Genomic DNA, 19,457 nt, shown 5'->3' with positions numbered 1-19,457 from the left:
TAATGACTCCAAGTATAATCTGTAGTATCTTTACTTGCGTTGAAAGCATACAAAGATGTTTTTTAGAGCATATTCATAGTTAAAAATACGATGCGACTACAAGCACAGCAGGATCTCCTCACTAACTGAACTCAACTGTTGCAGAAACATCTAGACAAGGCTGTTGAGCAGGGAGTTACAGTTGGGAAATGCTAAATAACTAAATCTTGCAGGGGGACTGGAATATACTAATACAAAGAATATAAATAATGTTAAATAACATTAAAGGAGGCTGTTGTGACAGCACAGTATTCTTGGGGATACTGCGGATCGCCAAGGATCAGATTCTCTCTCTGGTTGCTGACACCGATCGTTACAGTAACCTTGTTAATCGTCATGATTTTCCTGTATAAATCGTTGGTTGTTACGATAAAAAATGTCAGTTAAATATATCATATAGGACCTAGGTTCTCAACGTGTGGTACGCGTACCCCAGGGGGTACTTCTGAAGATTCCAGGGGGTACTCAGGCTTCATATACTTAACCAAGTATAACAAATTTAGAGTTTTAGAAAATGATAAATCTTATTTAAACAGCACCAAATTAGGTGTTTTAGCTCATTAATTAAAATAAATAGTAAATGCTTGGAAATGATTTAGAACCAATTATGTACTACAATTAAATATATATTTGTCAAGGGGTACTTGTGATAATGTTTACTATACTAGGGGGTACTTGGTAACTATAGGGTTTTCAAAGGGGTACATACCAATAAAATGTTGAGAAACACTGATATAGGAGATACACACAGTGATATTCGAGAAGTGAAATTAAGTTTATTGGATTTATAGAAAGTGTGCAATAATTGTTTAAACAAAATTAGGCAGGTGCATAAATGTGGGCACTGTTGTCATTTTATTGATTCCAAAACCTTTAGAATGAATTATTTGAAATCAAATTGGCTTGGTAAGCTCAGTGACCTCTGACCTACATAGACAATTGAATCTAATTATGAAAAAGAGTATTTAAGGGGGTCAATTGTAAGTTTCCCTCATCTTTTAATTTTCCCTGAAGAGTAGTAATAATCTCTGATAGACAGAAGCGACGAATGGTGAGAACAGTCAGAGTCAACCCACAGACCAGCACCAAAGACCTACAACATAATTTTGCTGCAGATGGAGTCAATGTGCATCGCTCAACCATTCGGGGCACTTTACACAAAGAGATGCTGTATGTGAGAGATGCAGAGGAAGCCTTATCTCCGCCCAAAGCACAAATAGAGCCGCTTGAGTTATGCTAAAGCACATTTGGACAAGCCAGCTTCATTTTGGAATAAGCTGCTGTGGACTGATGAAACTAAAATTGAGTTTTTTGAGCATTATGCATGGAGGAAAAATAACACAGCATTCCAAGAAAAACACCTGCTACCTACAGTAAAATATGGTGGTGGTTCCATCATGCTGTGGGGCTGTGTGGCCAGTGCAGGGACTGGGAATCTTGTCAAAGTTGAGAGACGCATTGGATTTCAGCAGATTCTGGAGACCAATGTCCAGGAATCGGGGACAAAGCTGAAGCTGCGCCAGGGTTGAATCTTTCAACAAGACAATGACCTTAAACGCTGCTCAAAATCCACTGAGCTATTCATGCAGAGGAACAAGTACAACGTTCTGGAATGGCCATCTCAGTTCTCAGACCTGAATATAATGGAAAATATGTGGTGTAAGTTAGAGAGCTGTCCATGCCTGGAAGCCATCAAACCTGAATGAACTAGAGATGTTTTGTAAAGAGGAATGGTCCAAAATACCTTCAGCCATAACCCAGACTCTCATTGAAACCTACAGGAAGCATTTAGAGTCTGTAATTTGTGCAAAAGGAGGATCTACTAAATATTGATTTCATTTCTTTTTTGTGGTGCCCAAATTTATGCACCTGCCTAATTTTGTTTAAACAATTATTGCACACTCTCTGTAAATCCAATAAACTTCATTTCACTTCTCAAATATCACTGTGTGTGTCTCCTATATGATATATTTAACTGACATTTTTTATAACAACAACCAACGATTTATACAGGAAAATCATGATGATTAACAAGGTTGCCCAAACTTTCGCATCCCACTGTATATACAGTAGACCACTAAATTAGTAAATTTTAAAATTGCACAGCAAGACCCCTGTCCACTGTCTTTTGGCCACTGGACTTCAGACAAGTAGTCGCTTGCAAGTTTACTATCCTTGTTTGGTTGGTGGCTTGGATAGTGTTTAAACTAATGACATATTTCATGGCGAAATTAGTGGTCTATGCACGATTGTGCTTGTTGGGCCCTTTCTTTTAGCAGCAGCAAGTTTGCTACGATTTATTGTAGGGAGTGGCAGTTGTCTGAGGTTTTCCAGTAGGTCTCCTCAATGAGACTAGCTCCTTAGACCAGCTCCAACTTTTGTTGTCCTATTAGATGCTCATTATCTTCGGGGGCCCCCTCCGCCCCCTGCTCTGGTAGGTTTTAACCACTTTAGCCGCAGGGACATGAGTCTCACGTCTGTGGCTGCTGTGGCTACAGCGATCGTGATGGTCCCGGCAATGGGGGATTGGTGGCAGGGGACAGAAGTCCCCTGAGCCAATCCGGGCTTGTCCGGCGAGAATGGTCACTGTTTTTGTTCAAAAACAGTGATTGTTCTCAGATGGTGCTGCCGCACTCCCTCCCGCTCGCTCATTACCGCCGCCGATCTTTAGATTAATGTATGGGAACTTTACCATTCATTCATCTCCCCTCTAGGCCCCCATGATCGCCAGCATCAATGAGATGCCTGCGTCACTTCCGAAGTAACACAGCCAAGCATTACTTCTTATTTAGCGTACTTATTGTATACTAATAGGTAATAATGCATAGGGACATCTTGTGGCCAAATAGTAAAATTACACCTACAAACATTAGGGACTATTTTTTTTTTTTTTTGTAATATGTATGTAAAGAGGGTATTTTTTTTTTTTTTTTTTTATTAAAGTGCCGGGCTTGCGATTAGTGATGGATGTAAAACTGAAAAAATGCACATTTATATCCAAATAAAATATTAACCATAAATTGTACTAGAGATATAATTTAAATGTTGCAATAACGGGGACAAATAGGCAAATTAAATGTGTGGCTTTTATCCACAGTAGAATGTTTTATTTTAAAACTATAATGGCCGAAAACTGAGAAATAATAATTTTTTTCCTTTTTTTTTTTCTTATTATTCCCATTAAAATGCATTAAGAATAATATAACACTTAGCATAATATACCACCCAAAGAAAGCCTAATCGGTGGCAAATAAAACAAGGCATAGATCATTTTGCTGTGAGAAGTAGTGAGTTATTAGGGAATTAATGGGAGGAGCAACTGAAATGTGAAAATTTCTCTCGTCCATAAGGTGAAAACAACCCGCGGGCTGAAGTGGTGGTAATATTCGATTGCAAGGACAGTCAATGTTTTGCCTGATTGCTTGCACACTGTGGGCATGCACCAGTTTCAAACCATGAATGGCAAGGTAAAGGAAGGGCTGCCACACAAAAGAAAGAATAGGTGCATAAGCACTTTCCTTTACTGGGCATCTGTGGTTTATGAATTGTAATTTTTTTTCACTACAGGTTTGTTTTAAATATCGGCCATTTTACAGCCACAGGGGATTAGCTGTGTGGTTATTCTTTAATTAGTACTTGGCTCAGTACATAATTATACGCCACTTTGTTTTTAGGTAGGGAGGAAGGGGTAGATAACTGATTTGTACTTCTATGTGTTTTCCTCAGTTTATTAAAAATTATTGTTCACAGCTACAGAGGTGGCTGGTTCTCATTCCCTTGCTCCCCTTCTTATAGTGTCACCAATCTCACTTTTGCTGCAGCCTAACGGCGGTTTTGTGAACGCAATATGATCCGCAGGGACATATGTTGTACGGTCGCCGCTGTATGACGGTAATCATACCATGCACAATCACGGTTTACCGTTTTTTGGGGGCGGGGCAATGTAGTGGCGGGCACACGAACAGCGGGGATAAATAAATACTCACTTTCTGGCGGGTTCTTCACGTGTGAATTACTTACTTCTTTTTCCTTCTTGTTCTTCCTTCCATTTCCCTGAAACAGCCCCCTCTGGGTAGGAGAGGGAATGCAAAAACAGGAAAAAGAAAGAAGCCAGTACACGCGTGCAGGACCCGCCGGCAAATATTTGTACCCCCGCCGCTGCGTCCCCCTCTTCCCCCGGCTCTCTATGCTGCGGGCACCTATCCTGGCTACCTATGATGCGGCCACCTACTACTGGCTACACCTATCCCTGGTTACCTATGCTGCGGCCACCTACTACTGGCTACACCTATTCCTGGCTACCTATGCTGCGGCCACCTACTACTGGCTACACCTATTCCTGGCTACCTATGCTGCGGCCACCTACTACTGGCTACACCTATTCCTGGCTACCTATGCTGCGGCCACCTACTACTGGCTACACCTATTCCTGGCTACCTATGCTGCGGCCACCTACTACTGGCTACACCTATTCCTGGCTACCTATGCTGCGGCCACCTACTACTGGCTACACCTATTCCTGGCTACCTATGCTGCGGCCACCTACTACTGGCTACACCTATTCCTGGCTACCTATGCTACGGCCATCCATTACTGGCTACACCTATCTCTAACGCCACCAGGACTTTTGCAGGAGCAGGGTGAGCCTTTTTACAGTTTTACCTGGCACCCTCTTCTCCCGGCGGCTTAAACATATATATATATATATATATATATATATATATATATATATATATATATATATATATATATATGCTGAGGGAGTGGGGCACCCCATTTAATGTAAGGGGGTGGGGGGGCGGGTCCAAATAATTGTATTAGACCGTAATACCGTGTAATTTCATACTGTTGTAACCCCAATATGTTGCGGTTCACCGTGTAATTGTAACACATGGTTGCTGAAGAATTCTGAGAAATGCAGTGTAATGAATGGAAATCGCAACTGCATTGGGAAGAATCACATCAAAAACACAAATGATGTGCATAGTGACGGCACTTGCATTTCCTGATGCACTTAAATACGGAAGGGGCCATAGGTCTGGAACCCACTAGGAATCGCTGCAGAGCTGTGTGCAGCGATTCCTAGGGGGTTTGTGATTGCGATTCCCAGATGCTTGGAAGCACTGTACAGTAAACTGTACAGCGCTTTGGATGACTGTTTTTTTTTTTTCCTTAAATAAAACTTTTTTTATACTTACCAGGCGTCCTTCTTCCATCCTTATCCCCGCCCCCTAAAGGAAGAGTTCATAGGTGCTTCTCTAGGTCCAATCAGAGAAGCGCCTGGGACCTCTTCCGTTAGGGCGCAGAGCTAAAAAAGGAAATCGAGACCCCTGATGAGCATGTCAAGTTTTATTTAAAATAAGCAATGTATGCAGCACTTAAATACTTTGCATTGAACACTCAAAAAGCTGCATGTCCTGCGATTGCGATTACCCCTAATGGCAATCGCTGTAATGGGTTCCCCCTCACACTCACTTTTTTTTTTTTTTTTTACTTAGAAAACGTTGTTTATTAAGATACGGCAGCTTTAAAAATAAGCTAATAATTAACATTTCAAATCAACATAAGAGAGGCAGAATTTCAAGTAATTGAATATCACAGGAACTCATCAACAGTTGTCATGAAAAGCAAAATACTGTAGTCAAGATAAAATGTGTTATACATGCATCTAAGCAAACAAACTAAACTTAATAAACAAAAAGGGTCTGGGAACACGCAAGTGGTGAATCTACATTGCCACATCTATACAGGAAAAGGAAAGAAACTATGCCAGATAAGTAAATAAGTATCAAAACACATTTTCCCCACAATAACGGGAGTCCAAGGGCCCATTGTCTAGGTTTGCAAAAATAACAGGAAAAATCAGGTTTCAAACTTAAGTTTCTTTATAGGACCTCCAAACGTCTCGTCATTTTGTTGAAGCGATCAAGGTTTTCTATACTATGATAAAACACCTTTTCCATTAACATTAAAGAATCCAGACACTGTTTAACCAAAGCTATATCCAGGTCAGGGGATCTCCACTTAAAGGCTATACACCACTGAGCAGCTAAAATCCTTAGAGGGCATGGTGTCTACCTGGGATGTCATCATTAGGAGAATACAGGAGAGCCTGGAAGGCAGTCAAAGATACTGGAAATTTCAGAACTTCTTGAATCATCACCTTCAAGACCACCCAAAATTGAGTAGCCCTGGATCAGTCCCAAAAGTATGAAAAAAAGTGCCTTCCGCACGCATGCACGGAAGCAATCCGATCTGATCGAGGGGTAGCATTTATGAAGCTTAACAGGAGTATAATACCAGTGGAAAAGCAATTTAATCGCCATGTCCTTATATATGTGTGGCTTGGCTACCCTAGCAACCGCCCCCCACTCGCTTTCATAGGCAAAGCGTTTTTGGGAATCGCCCTCGATTGTCACCGATCCAAAGCACTGCCAAAAACTTTCTAGTGGGTTTCTACCCTTTGGGTTCTTTCACAATGCAATTATATTTCAATTACTGGTATATTCAATTTCACATTGAGTACAGTGTGGCGGGTTCTTACGGATTAACGCACTGCATGCTGTTTGTTTACCAGGCATTGTGCAAATTTACAGTGGCAGTGAAGAATTGTATGCTTCACTGTATAGCTGCACTGCAAGTCTAACGCACAGTGCGACTTTTCAGTACTATTGCATTGCAGTCTTACTGCAACATTCACCGAGTGAAAGACCCTTATTCTCAGCACAGAGAGGGCTCAGGTATTTAAGGTTGGACTAGTGGGTCAAGCTGCAACATTTCGGTGGAGAATACGATAGTGCCCTCTTTGTCTTCATGTCTCACCCATTTTTCCTAATGAGCTGGGTCAATGTGAGAATCCGCTCAGCTGCCTGCACAGGCAGGCAGCCTTTTGACCATGGTTTAGGTTTGCTTGCTGCAGGACTCTGGAAAGGAGACCTTCTGTCAGTTGTGCAGCTTGTGTTGCTGAGGGATTTGCATACATTAGTCATGCAAATCCGTTACCTGCCTTCTTTTGATGACTGGCACTATAAAAGCATTCTGCTCCCAGAATGCTTTGCTGGACATTTCCCTTCCATGGTCTGTTCCTGATGGACACTGCTGGAGTGTCAGCCATTGCTATCTAGTATAGTTAATTCCTGGGGGTTGCTTTAGGCTCCCCTTCTAGCCCAGTCAGGTTGTATTGTTTGTATTGCCTGTTCTGTCTGTCTGTGGGGTGCTAACCAGAGCAGCGGTTGCTACTGGTAGGCCCTTCTGTTCTGTTATTATCTTCTCTGGATCGCACTAGTCTCTTTGCGCTAGTGCTGTGGATCCTTCTGTTCTGTCTTCTGGGATCGCGCTAGCCACTTTTCGCTAGCGCTGGGGATCCTTCTGTTCTGTCTTCTGGGATTGCACTAGCTACTTTTCGCTAGCACTGGGTATCCTTCTGTTCTGTCTTCTGGGATCGCGCTAGCCACTTTTCGCTAGCGCTGGGGATCCTTCTGTTCTGCTACTCTGTCTCCTGGGATCGCGCTAGCTACTTTTCGCTAGCGCTGGGGATCCTTCTGTTCTGTCTTCTGGGATCGCGCTAGCCACTTTTCGCTAGCGCTGGGGATCCTTCTGTCGCTTGTCCCTGTTTTCGTGTGTCTGTCTTGTCTGCTGCGCTTGCTGGAGGCTCGGTGAGGTAACCGTTAAGCAAGCGCTCGCGTCCTCTGTTTCATGTTTGTCTGTTAATGGTTAGTTAGGTGTGCTTGTCTCTATTGTGCTTATCACGTGGAGACCGCGCATAACCGCGTGCACTGTTGCGAATGAGTGCGGTGTTCGCGGTTAGCTAGCGTTTGTTATTTTCCGTATTTCCTTATTGTATTATTTGCTGTGCCTTTGCTACTCTCGTGCTCCGCCTTGCTGTACCTTGTCACGTCTGGCGATCGCACCTCTCGCGATCGCGTTCCTGCTTCTTATCTGCTGTGGTGTGTGCACAGTCGCGGGTTGGCGACTAATTTTATGCACACACACACAATCTGTCTCTGTGCTCACTTTCAATCGCTTCTCTTGCGATTGCGTTTCTTCCCTTCGTACAATTCCTGTCTGGCGTGTGTGGTAGGGCAGAGGAGCTGTTCCTCTGCACTCCACAGCTCCACCTGCCGACAGGAATTTCCCTCTGCAGGTGCATAGCACCTACCCTGGGTGTCCTCAATTATACGCTTGTGGAGGAAATCCGCCGCGTCAGCGCACGTCTGGTGCGCTGACCACGGAGACGATTCCGCAATCGTTACAGTCAATCAGTCCAATTCAAGAGTAGGGGCAAAAAGTGATCACACTTAACACTTTACAGTATGTTCAGGCTGCAGAGGTACAGACGGGGAGGTGTGGTCTTCATACACCCTTAGGTCCTTCTAGCCTTCGTCTACCGTCTTCTTCTGCCATCTACCATGAACCCTTAGATGTTTTTAATAAAAAGGTGCAGATTTTCTCCTTCCTCACAGAATTTACGATTGCCCTATCAAGTTGCACCCAGAAGTTGATATCTTCCCACAATGTAAAGTCTGTGATCCTATTGGACTCCATTGAGGAAAAAAAAATTTTCCCCTACCAGAGTAGAGATCTTCTTTTTACAACAAAGGTGTACGTTTCAATTAAAGGGAATTAAATTGAACTACAATTAAAAATCACTACTCACACTCTCTTATGCCTGAGCTTTTTCTGAAGCTTAGGTCTCCAAACTTGACCTTCATGGAGCCTAAAACTTGTTTTGCGTTTGAGAATATGATGATAGAATACTGCATTATGCACCAGATCTGTGCTCTATGAATGCACAGTTATGCCATTTGGACTATGTAACGTTCCAGTTATGTTCCAGTATTTTACTTATGGTTTTTTCTGTAATTTGTTGGTCATCTACAGTATGTATTGTACTTAGATTGTGTTCTAATGTTCGCTCATTAGAAGAACATCAAATCCATGTAAAGAATGTGTTAGGAAGACTAAAGCTGTGTATACACACATGAGATTAATATGGCCTAACAGGGATCAGGACACAATCTTTTGGGTGACTGCACATTCAAAGGCTGTACAGACACAGCACCAGCCTGCAGGCTAACACCACCTTCTTTTATCCTCTCAAGGTTGTTTACACATTGAGAAAGCCGCTTAAGTGCATTTTGTGCAGATTAAAGTAAACTTTTGTTATTAAAGTGTTCATGACCAATAAGAAGCGTATTTATCCAGGCATAAGACCTGATGCTTCAGCAATGATTGGTACCAGATATGCCCCTTTGCAGTGGAGAGGACTATCAAGAAACGATAGTATCAGGTGGGGCAAGTAGCATGGCATGATCGGATGAGAACGCAACCAGGGATTTATCTGGAGATATTGCAAGGTGGTTCATTTAGGGCCCCTTTCCATTATAAAAAAAAGTGATTTATTCTTACAATAATTATGTATAAATGATTTAGTCAGTGTTTGCCCATTGTAAAATCGTTCCTCTCCCTGATTTACATTCCGACATTTATTACATGGTGACACTTTTACTGCTGGCAGGTGATGTCAGTGGAAGTAGCTGTTACATGCTTTTTTGGCAGTTGGAAAAAGCTGTAGACAGCTATTTCCCACATTGGCCTCAATTCACTAAGCAGTTTAGACTAGTCTACAGATGGTTTTTAGTCTACTGATGGTTTGGTGTAATATTTTAGACCTGTTTTTAGACCTGGTCTAACACTCAGTAATTCACAAAGGCAAACAAGGAGTAACCACGCCCACTTTTTCTGACCGAGATTAACCAGCTGATTTCTTGTCAGTAAAGTAATTCTGTGAGGTATTTTAGATGTGAGGATGGAACATTTTGAATTAATTATGCAGGAGTTTAATTGTATGCAGAGGAGAGCTCATCAAAGGAGAAGGATGTCAGTCATAGCTACTTGTTTGTGAATTGCATCTTTTGATCATTTCCCCTGCTTTACCCACCTAATTACCAAATAGTTTAGACCAGGTCTAAAAACAGGTCTAAAATAGTTGGTAATAGTGAATTCCCCTTTGATGCAACTGACCAAACCACCAGTAGACTAAAAATCATCAGTAGACTAGCCTAAACTGCTTAAAGCCAATGGGTACCGGATTAAAAAAGAAAAAGTCAGATACTCACCTAAGGAGAGGGAAGGCTTGGTCCTAATGAGCCTTCCCTCTCCTCTCCCGGTGCTGCGCTGGCTCCCCCGTTCGCGTCCGCCGCCGCAGGGACTTCGGAGGTCTTCGGGAGCACTCGGCCTTCCGAAGATGGGCCGCTCCATACACGTACGCGCGAGGGCGTCATAGAGGGCGCTCGCGCATGCGTAGTATGGAGCGGCCGCGTCATCGGGAGCCCGAGTGCTCCCGAAGGCTTCCGAAAGCTCCCGAAGGCATGCGGAAGTGGCAATATTTGACCGAACTGGTCGAATACTGCCACGGGGGATCCTGCGCGGGACCGGGCACCGGGAGAGGAGGGGGAAGGCTCATTAGGGACCGAGCCTTCCCTCTCCTTAGGTGAGTATCTGACTTTTTCTTCTTTAATCCGGTAAACATTCACTTTAATGAATTGAGAGCAATGCAAGGAAGTTCACAGACAGGAAACTGCCAGAACCATGGTCCTCACAGTTTCCTGTGGGAGGGGTTTCACCACAATATTAACCATACAGAGGCCCCTGATGATCCGTTTGTGAAAAGGAATAGATTTCTCATATAAAAGGGGGTATTAGCTACTGATTGGGATAAAGTTCAATTCTTGGGTATTTAGCAGGTAATGTTTCAAAGGGTAAAATCTGGTCTTCTGCCATAATATCAGGCAATGTAGAAATACTTAAATCAATCCATTTATGATAAGAAATATCAGGAATACTAGTGCGGAGATGGGAAGTGCTATTTTTATCATATCAGGACTAGTATCCTTAGGGAATCCAAACAGCCTTTTAAAAAAATTTAAAGTCCTGTTGATTTCTGCACCAGTTGTCAAAGTAGAGCTTGAATTTTTGCCAAAAGTTATTTATATGCACCAAAGTTTGCAATTTCACATAACAATAATTTTGTGAAAATATAATGGATTTTCCGCAAGATACACATTTTCTTGAAAATTTGTTTTCTCATGCCTGATGACTTCAATGCTTATGAAGAAAACATGCTTTTTTCATGCATTACCATATTTTTTTTGCATATTCTTATCTATATGAAATGTGTTTTCTCATGCCCATAGACCTTAGTGCACTTGGTAAAAGTGTGTTTTTTCTCGTGCAGATATTTCCACAAAGTTTGTTATCTACAAAAATATGTGTTCTCATGCCCCAATGTCCACATATATTCTTCTCATGTCTGCAAAAAATGTATTTATTTTTTTATGAAAATTATGGCAAAAAAGATGAGTCATGTTCGCTTTTCACTAGTAACCAAGCATGCAGACTCTGCTCTATCCTTGTGGATGCAGTTGAGTTCTGTTTCTGTGTACATAGTGTCTAAAATAATCATTAGCATAGCCATAGCTCATAAACACTTGTGTGATCAGTTTGATCAGCTGATAGATTTGTATTGCTTTGCACATGCCCAGTAGAATCAAGCTGTTAGTGCATGGCTTTTCCTTGTCTATCCCCTTCAGGGCTGGTTCTAGACATTTTGCTGCCTGAGGAAAACTTGTGAGGATGCGCCACCCACCTCGATTTGTAATGATTGCACAGCGCCCAACAATTTACTCTGCTTCATTTAATGTTCCCCCCAGGAACATTGTGGCGATGTTGCAGGTATGATGGTGGCTACCCTCTACTGACCGGTTCAGAGCCAAGATCTGACTAGATTGTGAGGTACACGGGGTGATGTTTGTTATGGCACTACTCCTTTACAGCAGATTGGATTTTATCCAAGATTATGATATGTGAAAGGACACCCGAGGCGAAAATAAACGAATCCCAACAAAATCCTCAGTGCTACATCCAATACTCCAGTGGTCAGCTAGAGATGGCAACAGCTGAAGTCCCCCAGTGCTCAAACAAAGATAGGTGACCGTCACCGGATAAGAAATCAATGGTCCATCAGCTGATTCCCAGACAATCTAATATTTATTCACAATGCACACACAGTAATGTATAAAAAACTGTACACAAAGTACTCACATTGAGGGCCCTTATGACAGGGACCCTTCAGCAATAAAACAGCATCAAGTGCACATCCAGTGCTCAAAAGTGGATAAAACGTTGGCGTAAAAGCCCAGTCTCCACAGCTGTGGAGGGCTCTCAATGTGAGTACTTTGTGTACAGTTTTTTATACATTACTGTGTGTGTGTGTATTGTGAATAAATATTAGATTATCTGGCAATCAGCTAACGGACCATTGATTTCTTATCCGGTGACTGTCACCTATCTTTGTTTAAGCACTGGGTGACTGCAGCTGTTGCCATCTCTAGCTGACCACTGGAGTATTGGATGTAGCACTGAGGATTTTTTAGGGATTCCGTTTGAAGACAAGTGGATATTGGTTACCTTAGCAGCTGTGAATACATCCGGAGTACTGTGTGTAAAGGGAAGCACTGTGCGGTTTACAAAATCTTTGTGAAAATAAACTAAGAAATAAACAATTGTATCTATCTTCCCTCACCTAAAAATGACTTTTTAAGATACTCCACAGTTTTATTTTATGTGTAAAATGTGAGGAGGAGGCACACCTTCCAAAAATAGCTGGGATGTGCGTAGGCCATCCGGAGACCAACTGGATAAGACTGTGATGAAAGATAGGACGGCACCATCCTAAATGAATTATAGCTCTTTTTATTGAAGTGTCATCAAGACAGCCTGTCACAAAGATGTGACGTTTCGAAAAGGGTTTCTTTATCAAGCAAGTGACAAGCTTAAATAGGTACACATAACACACAGTTTATATACCCCACCCATTCACAAACCACTCCTACACTGAAAGTCACCAACCAATCATCGGCCCTCTACTCTCCAGCGGACCTGATGGGGAACTTATAGTGGTGCATATGAACCAATGCATATAGTGCAGCTCACCTGTCCTGGCCTCCACGCCCCACGCCGCCAAAGACCCACTCAGAGGCTAGCGCCGCCATCTGCGGCCTGGCCTACGCCCACCGCAAGCGGACGCGTCTACCGCATTGGAGTGCGTCTGACATCAGAGCCTCGTGACCTACCCGAAACTGATAGGCCACTCAGCAGGGCAACGCGTGGAGCGCAAAGGTCGCATGCTACGCAGATGGTAATGCGTGCATTGCGTACCTCTACGCATAGACGTCACCCTGTAGGCATCTGTGTAGGCGCATCTCCATGGCGACGCCAGTCCCCGCGTGAGCCGGCCCCATGACAACGGGGAAGCCAGTAAACCAGCAGGTTCTGTAAAAAGATAAAGGCCACTATCTATATGTGCAAATAACCTGAAGAAAAGCTTTAAACATAACATAAGGGGACAAAATAATGCATCTGAACTAAATACACAAAGACCTAGCAGAATAGTAACACAATGTCAAACGCAGCCACATATCACAGGAGCGGCAGCAGATCATATTCTCCATTAAGTCCTCTTGGATGCAGACAGTCAAGTGTCCTAATCCAAAAGGCTTTCCTATAAAGGAGTCTTTTTAATCTACTTCCCCCTCTTTTATTACGAGGGATTGCTTCAATGATCTGATATCGCAAATTATTGACTCTGTGACCACATTCGACAAAGTGTGCCGGAACCGATTTGTCAATCAATTTATTCCGAATAGCAGATTTGTCGGCTGATATTCTAACTTTCACCTTAGAAGTTGTTTGGCCCACATAAATAAGCCCACAAGGGCATTTCAGTAAGTAAACAACATATTGTGTATCACAATTAAAACATCCCCTAATGTAGAACCTTTTACCGGAATGAGGGTGAACAAAATATGGGGACCTAATGACTAAGTGACAGTGCACACAGTTGAGACAAGGGAATGTTTCCCTGCGAGACAACGATTCTGGAGGTCTAACAAGTGTCCTCATCTCCGCGTGAACCAACTTGTCACGTAGAGTTGGCGCACGTTTGTAAGAAAGCAGAGGAGGCTGTTGAAATTCGTTAATTGAGGGGAAGAAGTGCGACAAGGTAGGCCAATGTTTTTTTTTAAGTATTGCCAATAGAATTGCTCCAAATATTGAACCGTGAAACAAAAGGCAAACGATTGCCTGCACCCCTTCTCTGTTGACCAGCCAAAGATTCACTCGCCTCACCACGTGCAGACCGCACTAAGGCAGAAGGATACTCACGGGCCAGAAATTTGCTGGACATTTCATTGAATCTGGAGTCACGTATCCTGCCATCACACACTATACGATCTATTCACATGAACTGGCTTTTTGGGATAGAACGTTTCATATTTATGGGGTGAAAACTATCGTAGGACAAAATAGCATTCCGATCTGTTGGCTTGATATAAAGGTCAGTGCCTAAATTCCCCGACTACAAATATACCATCGTGTCTAGAAAACTGATGCGTTGGCGATCACTATGAACTGTGAGGCGGATAGCCTCGGACTGATGATGTAAATAAGTGACAAGCTCATCAAGGGTCGAACGCGGCCCCGCCCATACGCAAAATATCATCTATGTATCAGCCAAATTTTGGCATATTTTTGAAAAGTATGATTGGTATATACAAAACTTTCCTCATAGACGTTCATATATATATTTGCGTAGGACAGAGCCACGTTCGACCCCATCGCTGTACCCCGCACCTGCAAATAAAACTGATCGTTAAATACAAAATAATTACAAGTAAGCACTATACGCAACAATTCAATCACAAAATGGTGCCGGCCTATCTTTCATCACAGTTTTATTTTATGTTTAAATCTACTTTAAGTTTTTTTAACTGTTTTATTGTTTTTGCTCAATGACACATTCATTGAAGTATGCCAGAGCTAAAATATATGAACTATCAACCTTTTTATCTCTTTCCTGCTCTCCGAAGCCATTTTCTGCTTGGAAAGTGTTTTATAGTTGGAATTTCTTATCAATGAGGGTCACACTGTAGTCACTTGCTGTCTGAGTCAGGACTGAGTCAGCCACTTACATACCTGATATTTAGCTCTTTCAGGCAGAAAAAGAAAAAAAGGAACACAGCATAGTTATTTGTGTGCTAGGCACTGTACATACCCATATCTATCTCATCATAAATAACAAATAACGTGTGTATTGCACTGTTCATGTTTTGATTTTAGTGATTTTTCTACAATAAAAAAAAGAGAAAATCCTTCTTAGCATTTCCTATTTTAAGTGTGGCTATTTTTAAGCCAATCCTGATGTCATTTCCTCCCTTAGTCTCCTCTGCCTGTTTTGCCCGCCCTTCACTATAGAAAGTACATTGGCTCAGCATGAGAAATATTGGCGAATCGGAGAGGAACATAGGTGTGGGAGGAGAAAACAGGAGGGAAAGAGGCTTCAGCATTAGTTAAGTCTGAGGCGAAATAGAGAAGCAAAAAAGGACAACCCAGCATGCCCTGCAACTTTCTTTTTGCATACCAAATTTTGTGTGTACCAAATAAGTCAGGTAAACAGGGGAATGATCATTTATCAACAAGAAAAGTAATAGTGATTTTAACTTTTGGATTGCCTGGTTAGCATCCTTATTACTTGTGTACCAGATAAAAATAAAGAATTGATTTTTGATTTTATGCCCGACAGTTACTCTTTAAGCGAGCACTATGCACTTTGGCTATTGATATTGTCTTGCACTTCACTTTGCTGATATTGCTTATTGTTGGTATTAGCATTTGGGACGCTGTTGGATTTCTTACGTACTGTATTTTGAAATTGCACTTGCACTTCTTTACTGCTGCCAGGTGATTTAGATTTGTGTATTTCTCACATATTAAGGTTGTTTACTATTGGTACTAGTATCTGGATATCACTGTGCTCCTCTTATCCTGTCAGGACCTATTTATGCCATTATTTGTAGTGATAGTGATATTTTGAAAAAGTGGTCACAACAAAAATGATTCTTAATTTTTTTTTTTTATCGCTGTTCTTTTCTTTTTCTGTATACTGTAATCTTATGATGTAAACTTTTACTGCATATATTCTTCTGTATTGTTCATCTGTTTACTTGTTTCTTCACTTTTAATGCAATTTTCTTCTAGCCGTCTGTCCTTTTTCTAGTCTTCTGTCCTTTTTCTCTTTCTTCTGCATTCTTTCTTTTTCACATGGACCGTGGGACCCATCATTGACAACACCTCTGCTTCCTCCAGCACCACTGCTGGGCATCCCAGACAATACCACTTTGTGACTTAACTCTGCTGGGTTTCCAGGCACCTCCATTTTAAGGAATCCTAATGGTCAGTGTGCTGACCTATAGGAAACCCCGGCTGGAAATTCAAAAATGCTTTGGTTGGGGTTCTGTGTATTGCTGTAATAGAACAGCTGTGTTGATAAGTTTACATACCCTGGCAGAATGTATGATTTCTTAACCATTTTTCATAGATTATGAATAATACAAAAAAACCTTTTCTTTCTCTCATGGTTAGTGGTTGACTAAAGCCATTTATTGTTAAACAACTGTGATGACTCTTTTTAAATCTTAATCACTACACAAACTACCCAAAGGAACCTGATCAAAGTTTACATACCCTGGCGACTTGGCCTGATAACCTGCACACAACTTGACACAAACTGGTTTTAATGGCTATTAAAAGTAACCATCTTCACCTGTGATCTGTTTACGTGTAATTAGTGGGTGTGTATAAAAGGTCAACGAGTTTCTGGACTCCTGACAGACCCTTCCAACTTTCATCCCGTGCTGCACTGATGTTTTCTGGATTCGTGTCAGCTTGCATGCTGTTGAAGTTAGAGTTTCGCAGGAAACGTGTCAGCTTGCATGCTGTTCTACCTTTTGCTATTTTTTATGATGGTCCAATAAAGTATTTGGTTTTAATTCATGGAAGGTGTGCAGAGGAAACTTTTGAACGCTTCTCTCAAAATGGACCAGTGGCTATTGATTATTTTTTCTATTATATCTGACAATATATTAAATGTTGTTACACAAGGGATTCTATTATTACAATCACCTTTAACCTTCCTTTTAAATTTACTAAATCTACTATTGCTACCTGTCTTAATCCTGCTACTATCCATTAAACAACTTATTGGATACCCTCTAGCCAAAAATGTATACTTCAGCTCTTCTAATCTACAGTCTCTAATTGCAGTGTCACTAACTATTCTTTTCACCCTCTTAAACTGACCTTTTGGTATGTTATTCTTCACATGCGGGACATAAAAACTATTATAATGTAAGATAGAATTTCTATCAGTGGGTTTTATATAGAGGTCTGTGGTCAAGCGGCCCCTTTCTTTAATCACCCATGTGTCCAAAAAATGAATCCTCTTACAATTACTCTCAATTGTTAATTTTATCTCTGGACAGGCTCCATGCAGCTGTTTTACAAAGGCTTCTAGGCTTATTGATAAAGATCTAAGAAGATTCTTATTGGTAGAGAATCCGAGGATACCTATCATATATACCTTACCAAAGATTCACAAAAGGCTACATAATCCACCTGGCCGACCCATAGTGTCGGGGGTAGGGTCAGTTTTTTTCTAATATTGCGATTTTCTTGGATAAGATCTTGAAACCCATTGTACTGACTCCGGATTCCTATCTTAGGGACGCAACACCTTTTTGTGACAACTATTTCAACTTTTGACAATTTAAGTGAAGATGTGCTATTAGTTACTATGGACGTGAATAGTCTGTACACTTCCATACCCCATGATGGGGGATTGGAGGCAATTGAACATTATTTACGAATTTGTACGGATTTTGACAAAGCAGAGGAGTTTTTTAATCCAGTTACTGTGTCTCGTATTGAGATACAATTACTTTCTTTTTGGCAACACTTTTTACATGCAGCGTAGGGGCACGGCAATGGGCTCGAACATGGCCCCTTCCTATGCAAATTTGTTTATGGGCCTCTGAGGACGCTTTTGTTCTAATTTATTTTTTTGTAAACATGTTTTGCTTTGGCGTCGGTATATTGATGATATTTTTTGTTTTTGGGAGGGGCCACGTTCGAGTCTAGAAGCCTTTGTAGAACAGCTGCATGGAGCCTGTCCAGAGATTAAATTAACAATTGAGAGTAATTGTAAGAGGTTTAATTTTTTGGACACGTGGGTGATTAAGGAAAGGGGCCGCTTGACCGCAGACCTCTATATAAAACCAAAAATTGAAGAGAGAGTCGCACACCACTGTGGAGGTGCCGGACCATAAAGGAATGATAGCAAAAAATCAAAGAAGGTCCGCACACTCACGTGATCCAAAATCGAGGTTTATTCAACCAACGTGACACAAGTCCACTCCATAAACCGACGACTCGTTTCGGGGCCCCGTGGGTCCCCTTTGTCAAGGTAAAACAGTACAGAATGGTAACAACGTGTAGACTGACAGTGCAACCTAATAAGCAACCAGTTCAACTCATAATCCCACCCCCCAGATTCAAACACATCCACATTAGCATATGTCAACACATCATCACATGAGAGGCATCGAGCGTCCTCTTGACATCCACAGTGACCCCTATGTAGAAATAGCAGACAGTACCTAAACCACTGAATACCTCTGATGCACAGCGCAGTTATTTGTCCCCAAGCAGCTTCATACAGTTTATCTACCCCAATGTTTTGTTTAAAAAAGAGGCCAAATGTTGGCTTAGGTTTATAGACGATGTCTTTCTGATCTGGGGTGGTGAGATGAATACATTACAGGAATTTGTGACATTTCTTAATACCATAGCGGAGGGTATTATCTTTAACCCAGAGATGTCTGAGGAGAGCATCACCTTTTTGGATGTTAAGGTTAGCAAGGGAGTCAGGATGTTTAACACCACTTTATACCAAAAGCCCACTGATCGTAACAGTTTGTTGCGAGCTGAAAGTTATCATCCTCCACACCTGGTCGAATCTTTGCCGATATCTCAGTTCCTCAGAGTTCTGAGAATCTGCAACACTGACGAGGAGAGGAGCAAACAGATTCTGTCCATGAGGAACAGGTTTCTGGAACGAGGGTACCCCGAGTCCATCTTGTCCCGGGCACTTGATAAGGCCAGGGAGAGATTGGACGAGGGAACGCGAGCGAACCGTTCGGTTGAGAGCATTCCGTTCGTACAAACGTTTGGACCAGTGGCCAAACAGATCAAAGGATTTTTGAAGAAAAACAATGTCATCCTGCAGGCTGATAAGAAATTGGCCCCAGAGGTGAGGGAGAGACCGCTTTTTGCTTATAAAAACTGCAGGAACATCCGGAACACTCTGGTTCAGGCTGACCCTTGGCAGAAATATATGCGCAAACCCTTCAAGTTTTCGGAACGCACGGGTTGTTACAGATGTTGCAAATGCAACATCTGTAACTCCCTGATCACGGGAAGTACGTTTGTTCACCCACACAGCGGGAGGAAATACATGATCAAAG

General features: G+C 42.0%; 1 protein-coding gene across 6 annotated transcripts in view; it reads left to right on the top strand.

The window, feature by feature from the left end:
* Positions 1-19,457, top strand: part of MLLT3 (MLLT3 super elongation complex subunit) — a 371,915-nt gene that overhangs the window by 7,645 nt on the left and 344,813 nt on the right. For 2 of the 6 annotated variants that reach the window (XM_068234408.1, XM_068234410.1), the window contains exon 1: positions 447-527. The exons of 3 other annotated variants lie outside the window; for them this stretch is intronic. The gene's annotated coding sequence lies outside the window, so the exon portion shown is untranslated. Of the gene's footprint in view, positions 1-433; positions 528-19,457 lie in introns of those variants that run through there. One more of the 6 variants, XM_068234409.1, reaches the window with a different exon arrangement.

This window comes from Hyperolius riggenbachi, chromosome 1 (assembly GCF_040937935.1).
Source record: "Hyperolius riggenbachi isolate aHypRig1 chromosome 1, aHypRig1.pri, whole genome shotgun sequence".
NCBI lineage: Eukaryota > Metazoa > Chordata > Amphibia > Anura > Hyperoliidae > Hyperolius > Hyperolius riggenbachi.
This window is presented reverse-complemented; position numbering and strand designations above follow the sequence as displayed.